This window comes from Phocoena sinus, chromosome 4 (genome assembly GCF_008692025.1).
Source record: "Phocoena sinus isolate mPhoSin1 chromosome 4, mPhoSin1.pri, whole genome shotgun sequence".
Classification (NCBI taxonomy): Eukaryota; Metazoa; Chordata; class Mammalia; order Artiodactyla; family Phocoenidae; genus Phocoena; species Phocoena sinus.
The window spans coordinates 111,251,389-111,259,691 of NC_045766.1; the positions used below are offsets into that span (position 1 = coordinate 111,251,389).

General features: G+C 35.4%; 1 pseudogene; it reads left to right on the forward strand.

The window, feature by feature from the left end:
• The first annotated feature begins 240 nt into the window (after window positions 1-240).
• On the forward strand, window positions 241-1,001 carry LOC116753390 (annotated as a pseudogene).
• Window positions 1,002-8,303: the final 7,302 nt, after the last annotated feature.

Genomic DNA, 8,303 nt, shown 5'->3' on the forward strand with positions numbered 1-8,303 from the left:
ATTATAATAAAACTCAATGCACTTCACTCCGTAAACAAGCAGAATTTTTAAAGGATCCCGAAAAACTGATTCTAAAATTGATAAGCAATTATATCGCCTCGCCGTCGCTTCCCTTCGTCGGAGCGGCAGCTCGTCCGCCCGCCTGCCCAGCTCGAGGCCCGCGGGGAGCGCGGCGCAGTCCCTTGGCCCGCGGAGGGGCGGCCCCCCAGCCTCTTCGCAGAGCCCACGGACGACCAGGAAGGGGAGCGGCCCAGATGGCGCATCCTTGGCCCCGCAAGTACAAGGCGGGCGACCTGGTCTTCGGCAAGATGAAGGGCTACCCGCACTGGCCGGCCCAGATTGAGGAACACCCAGAGGGAGCTGTGAAGCCTCCAGCAAATACGTATCCTATCTTCTTTTTTGGCACCCATGAAACTGCATTTCTAGTCCCAAAGACCTTTTCCCTTATAAGGAATACAAAGACAAGTTTGGGAAGTCAAACAAATGGAAAGGATTTAATGAAGGATTGTGGGAAATAGAAAATAACCCAGCAGTAAAGTTTGTTGGGTACCAGGCAATTCAGCAACAGAACTCTTCAGAAACTGAGGGAGAAGACGGGAATACTGCATGCAGGGGCAAGCAGTGAGGAAGAAGGTGATAGAGTAGAAGAAGTTGGAAAAGGCAAAAGAAAGAATGAAAAAGCACGCTCAAAACGGAAAAAGTCATACACTTCAAAGAAATCCTCTAAACAGTCCCGGTAATCTCCAGGAGATGAAGATGACAAGGACTGCAAAGAAGAAGAAAATAAAAGCAGCTCTGAGGGTGGAGATGCCGGCAATGACACAAGAAACACAACTTCAGACTTGTAAAAAACCAGCGAAGGGACCTAACTACCATAATGAATGCTGCATATTAAGAAAACCACAAGAAGGTTATACGTTTGGTTGTCTATTATTCTTGGATTTGATATGAACCAACACACAGTCCTTGTTGTCATTGACAGAACCCCAGTTTGTATGTACATTATTCACATTCGTCTCTGTTTCGTTTGGGGGGAAAAAGACATTTTAGCCTTTTTTAAGGTTATTGATTTAATTTCATGTTATTTGGTTGCATGAAGTTGCCCTTAACCACTAAGGATTATCCAGATTTTTGCACAAGCTTATACAAGTCTAGGATCCTTTATCAAGGCAGTTATGTTCATCACTCTCCTGCCTTTTCTCCACCATCACCAAACAAACACTAAGTTAAATATAAATTAGCATTTTTTAAAATGACCACTCAATATAATGCTTAAGGGATTTCCTCTCTGTGACAGAACCCAGGAACCAATTCCTAGATACATAATGTTGGCATACTGAAGATGAACTTAAAATTGTTCTTCAGTTTTGAGGCCATGTGTAAAGTTTAATCATATTGTAAAATATCTATTCCATATTAGAAATAGCTAGTTGACAACGTATACTTCTCAAAACTCATGTTGTTAATGTACACAAACTCAGTTTCTATATGTGAAGTTAGTGAGTCTTTTGTGTTACTCCAAAACAAGGCAATGGTTTATTTTTTCCCAATCTTAGTACAATTTGAGCTAATTACTCAAGTTTGATACTTTACATTTTAAAGTTGGAATCAGCAGTAGCCCTTTGGGAAGTAAGACAAAGCATTGACTTTTAAATATAGACTAAAAATGATGTGTTGTTTTCTTTTGGAACTAGAATTAGAATAATTAATACTCATCCACAAACCATTATTATGTGTACATTATTGTTGCAATTGTGATAATAGAAAATTTTATTTATTTTTATGCCAGCTTGTATTGTGAGAACACATTTAGTCAGTTTGGGTTTTATCAGTCCTGTTATGCTTGTCCTTGGAACATCTTTCGCATATTCAAGGTTTGTAGTTGAAAACTTTACTGTAAAAAAAATCAAGAACAAAAAAAGTATTGTTTTTACAGAATAAATTTATTGGAATGTATACTGGGAGTAAGGTTTGAGGTTGTAAACAACTAGGTGAGTGTAATTTGGCTTCATATATGTAATGTGAGGTATTAGTGTAATTCATATATTAAAGCAAAAATTGTTTACAGCAAGTTGACAATAGAATCAAATGTAGGTAAGTGTTTTCTTTTTCTTTTTTTCTTTAAACACTCTATGGGTTTTAGGGTTTTTTAAAACACTGCAAGGAGGGAGAGAAATTGGCTACATGATTGCTTGCACGTCTAAGATACTTACCAGTTCGGTGGACCCTAAATTCACACACTTGCATTGATTTGGACCCCATTTTCTTTTGGTTTTCTTATTTTGGTGAAGAGCTAGTAAATAACATGAATGAAAAACATGAGTGGCTCTAAAAGCTTAGGGCCGTTGATGATGATGATGGTAGTGGTGGTGGTGGTGATGATGGCAGCTGAGGGCATGAAAGCACCTGTCCATTTACCACTCCCGGGCTCTGAGGAGGTGACTGGATTTTTGGTCTGTTTCTCTTTAGCAAATATTGATTTTCCTCTGTTATACCCACGCACACTTCCAAATATGAAAAGTTCATTAAAAGATCATAGGAATGCCAATCCAGTTCTTTTTCCTTAAAAGTTACTTTTTAAATTTTGAATATTTCAATTTAAAAGTAATGCAATTTAATTAATTCATCAAAAATCCTCTTCATTGCTCACACTAAAACATGAGAATGTAGATGACATTTTGAATTGGAACATATAAGTGACAGATTTTTAAACAAAATGTGTAAAGACTACAGAACTTTTTCTGAAAAAAAATATACAAAATGTTTCAAATTTAATAAGATTTGTCTTCATAAAAGACCAAAAATAATTTATTAAAAATATACACAGAAATACAATAGAAACATTTCCAGTCACCAGTAAAATAAGGGTAATTATAAAGTTATAGATCCCTCCTTAGCTATTTAGACTCAAAAAAAGTTCAGTAAAAGCAATTTTTGAAACAGCAGTAAATAATATACTTTCTTTGGGAAAATATTTTTCAAACAACACTTTTAAATATTCTGACAAATTGTCTTTTATATTGAGGTTGATAATGAAACATATAGATCTTATATGCAAAAATATTTCTCCATCTGTATTTGCTATTTTGAAATTTCTAATATGCATAGACCATTTTCACTTTTGAATAGTTTCCTTTTCATGCTCACTATTATAGGAGCTAAATTGTAATTTTTCACTTATATTTAATGTGTGCAAACAGAATATTGAGATAGGTGGTCAAGTTTATTCACAAATAACTTGAAATATATTTCTTTAAAAAAGCTTTCTGAATAACTTCAATTTTCCTTCAAAAAAAGAAAATTTATCCACATAATTCCTATGATAGCTCACATATACAGTATGGAACAAGAACTTATGTATTCTTAAATGTTCCTGTATGGGAAGAGAGTGGAATGGGACCAAATACTGGTACCAAAATAACAAAAGTCAGTAATCTAGAGAGAAAGAACATAAAATAATGCTTTTATTCAGCTTTTTCATCTGCCTTTGTTTTTATGAATAATTTGTTTTTATGAAGAACTCTGGCTTGCAGATACAGTGATAGGCCAAGAGCTGAGGAAGAATTCCATATGCTATGTTTAATGCTAAAAAAAGGATTTTTGCTTCTTCAGGGACTCTGTAGACATAAGCAGTTCTAGCATGAAGAGAAGCACCGATGTGAGAAGATTGAGACTGTCGCGTTAAAAAAAAAAAGACGGGTAAGCATGAATTTTGGGTTTAGTTGGATGCACGATGAATTCTGAATGACTCATTCAGACCATGCTCCTGTGCCCTCAAAACCAGGACTTTCAAACAATCCATCATCTTCAATAATTCATTGAATTTAAGGCCAGTCTTGACATAACTGTTCAAATAAAGTAAACCTTCTTTAGCATGTCTTTACCAGGCCAGCTGTTTTTTTTAACCCATCTAGTGCCCCCATACCAAACAGTAGTGGCTCAATTTAACAAAAAAATCTGAATAAAATCTGCTTTTTCCTGATTTGCATTCTGGAGATATCCTATATAGGAACTCAGTTGTGGCTCACAAAATGTGTTCCAATAAAAATGAAGCAAGTACAGAGTTTAGACAGCTAAAATATTTTTAGCATAACTATTTAAAGAGAAGCACTGAGGGAGGACCTCAGCTTCATTTATCAGTTCTTTCACTACTGCTTGGAGCAAGAGGTCAAAGCCCTTCATTATACATTTGTTTGTTTATTTATTCATGTATTTGTTTTTTTATGCAACTTAAAAAATACTAAGGGTTGTTTTGTAAGGTGGGGTAGGGATTTGGTTGCTCTTTATAAAATGACAAATGTAAATGCAGGCAACCTTTTCAAATTATTTAGAAGTATGGCTTGTCAGCATAATCTGAGTTTACAAAACAGAAAGGCAAGCGCTCCCCATTTGTACTTAGATTACTTGTTGAGAACATGAATTCAGAATGTGCCAGTTGGTCTTTTTTGATACTTTTCATAAGCACAGGGGACAACTATTAGAAAAGTCTTCTGTGAAAGTATTTCCTCAGGATCCTTGTATCATTACAAAATGCAACCCTGGAGTCTGCATTTCATATCTTACTGAAATTCAAGATATACACAAATAAAGGATTGGGAATCTAAAGATAATAAGTGGTGACTTAGTTCATCAGGATCAAAGTGAAGAGACAGAAGATACTATAAAGAAGGCACAGAAGTAACGAGAATGAAAACTAAATAATTTACTTTAAATACATATGAGTTATCTTACATTACCTTCCATATGAAATCAGTTTATTCTGCTAAGTGGTTAACAGATAAAAGTGTTACTTAGCACTTGACTTTACTATGATGATAAAAGGACAAGTTTTCATGAGCAGTAAATATACAGATTGTATCAGTGACAGATTTTAACAGGTTCCATTTTTACAAGTTACTGATACATTCTGGGGGCCTCTGGTAGTTTTGCTACTTTCTGGAGATAGAAATTAAATTAGTGTGGTGTGTTGCCAAGGATGCAGGGACCAACACCAATGCCTACGCAGGAATCATCTGCATTGTGATCTGTGAGGCACTGAGAGGGCTCTGCCCTCAAACACACCTCCCCTGGGGCACATGCCCAAGCAGAACCCAGCAAATGTTAAGCATTTCATCTCTGGGCTATGAAGACAAAAGACCTTGAGAGTAAAGGGCATTTGACAGGCTGCCCTGGGGAGCTGCTCTTGTGGACATTCCAGGAACACTGAACAGGAACTTGGCCCCCATCACTATTTTCTCCTAGGACCTATTTTGAATAACAATATTTTTCTGAATATATAACCAAACTTTTTCTTCTGGACGAGAGGCCAGATTTGAACCATGGTTTTCAGAAATGTGCATTTGGTGTCTGTCTTTAAAGACACTTATACACATCTCAAAAATCCCCAAATTTGGGGAAATGGGAACCACAGTTTGAGAGAATAATATGAGCAATCATGCCTACTTGCATAGGGAACCTGCTAAAATGTCTGATTTCACAGGCTTTTTTGCTGCACTAACCAATGCAGTTAATACCTCATTTTCACAAACAGCCAACTCGTGGCAACATTAAAAAATGATTGTGTCCTTAGATTAGATTATAAGCCCACAGAGCAGGTACTGTGTCTGATGTTTTGTGTGGCACCTATCACATTGTTAGAGCTCAATAAACGTTCAACAGTTTAAAAAAAAAAAAAGCAATTATAAAGGTCCATGAATTGACAAAACTGTTGTAAAAAATATACCATGGGGTGGGGTTGAGGGAATGAAGTCTGCTCCACCAGATATTTAAGAAACACTACAAAGCTATAGCAATAAAACTGTGCAGTGTTGATGCAGAGACAGTGAGCCTCTTGGAACATAATAAAAAGCCCAGAAAATGAAGTATTTTGGAACCTTGATATAGATATGTCTGTGATGTCACATAGCAGTGGAAAAGAGCTGATAAAGAAAAATAAAATTAGCAGTCTATCACCAACCACATGAAACAAAAGTCTATATTACTTTGACTATGAAATAAAGCAATAAAATCAATAGAAGAAAACATATAGGAATACATTTATCAAAGGATCAAGAAAGATAAGAAGATCCTCAAAGCCCAATATTAAATTATGTATGTATATATTATACTATGTATATTTATATGTGTAAATGGACTAAATCAAAATAATTTGTCATCACTGAAGTATACTGACAAAATTAATAGAAGCATTCATTACAATATGGAAAACAAAACAATAACACAAAAGAATACATAAAATATAAGTGAATTACTTTAAAGGAGACCCAGTTGAATACTATAAGAAAATGAATAATCATTTTTTATGAGTGAAAACTCATACAGCTAACAATATATAGAGAGATATATAATCTCACCAGTAGGCAGAAAAATACAAATTAAAGTCTCAGAGAGATACCACCTTACACCTAACAAATTGGTAAGTATTAGAATATTGAATATTAATTCTCTATGGTATATATAATTAGGAAGCTATTTTGTAGAAGTATTTTTCTACAACATTATTAGTGAAACTAATTATGGTATTAAAATTTTTCTGGGTAACAATTAACCCCAAAAATCTCACAGGTACACAGAATATTTATTTTTGTCTACATATTTGCAGTTCTAGTTTGGCTGATCTCAGCTGGGTTTGGCTGGGCCCTGTTGGTCTCTGACTTCTAGTTGGGATTATGTCGACTCCACATGATATCATCTTGGAGCTCAGGCTGAAGGAGCAGCTGCTCTCTGAGGCATATTCTTTTCAGGGTGTATCTTAGGAGCGCAAGAGGTAAAGAAAAATCATGCAAGCACATGTGAGCTTCTGCTTCCATCTTGGCCACTAAAATCCCATTAGATTTTCTAGCTACATGACCAATTCAGATGTCAGTGGTGTAAGGGAATATATTCTACTGGAATGGAAGGCACTGCAAGGTCACGTGGCCATGGGCAGGAGTAAATAATTCTGTAACAGGAAGGAGTAGAGAACTGGGTGTAGTAATCCAGTATTTCACATTCACTGTATTCACACCCTACCACCATCAAGCCAACATAAATTCTCAGGGAATCATATGTAGAAATGTGTGTCATTACACTGTATCTTCAACTGATTCTTCTCAAAGGCTGTGACAAGGGCTTGAGTGAAACTGATTAATTTGGGAAGTGATCCAGGGTATCTGGAAAAAATGAGTAGGAAGATTTTGGCAGGGAAGTAAGAAAAAACAGCAAGGTATATTTTATGGAGCTAGGAACATCTGTGGATGAGTAGAGGTGAATTCTCTTGGTGCCCAACTGAGGAAACGTTGAGATTATACTTCAGAGTTGGCCTCTGCAAGCTAGATTCTGGTCACTAATTCAGTCCACCTGTTGAGGGTAATTCATGGGTGTTAATTCCCCACAATTCCTGACTGAGTAAGCTTCCTTTGCTTCCCCTAAAGCAGAAAACAGAAAGAATGTATTTACATATCTTTTTCTTTTCTTTTTTTAAACATCTTTATTGGAGTATAATTGCTTTACAATGTTGTGTTAGTTTCTGCTTTATAACAAAGTGAATCAGCTATACATATACATACATACATATACTTATCTTTTTCTTGATGTGGGATGCATCTTGTATGCATGGGGACTTTAAATGCCAGCTGTAGGTGAGGTCACAGGTAGCCCAATGAATGTACCCTGCCATGCAGAAAGCTTTGGCTATGCATTGCTTATGATAGTAATGTATTAAATATATCTTATTCTTCCATCAGTAAAGGAATGTAAAAGTAGAACATGTTATATAGATACAATTAATTTTTCAGCAATTCTAAAAAAAGAACAAACTATATTTGGGAAAACTTGTTCTAAAATATATTGAACCAGAAATGACAAAAACCATTAAAATTTATACAAATCACTTCCAAATAGTACCTTATATATTTATGTATACACATATATCACTTAGACATAAATTTAATAAATCTATGAGAGTTAAGTGTCAATGTCAGGAAGAGGAGTGCAATTGGAGCATGAGATTAAAGAGAAATCATTAGAACCACAAGGAGAAGGGTGCTGATGAGAAGATCCTGTGAACAGAGTATAAGCAACTCAATTCTACACAACTGAGATTCCTGCATTTCAGATTCCGTCAGATATATATATATATATATATATATATATATATATATATAGATAGATAGATAGATAGATAGGTAGGTAGATAGATAGATAGATAGATAGATAGATGTAGGTGTATATGGAGATACATAGATATCAGTACTTAGCCTATGTACTTATATCTCTACATCTCTATCTGCCTCTATTTACTTATCTATTATCTATTTATCATC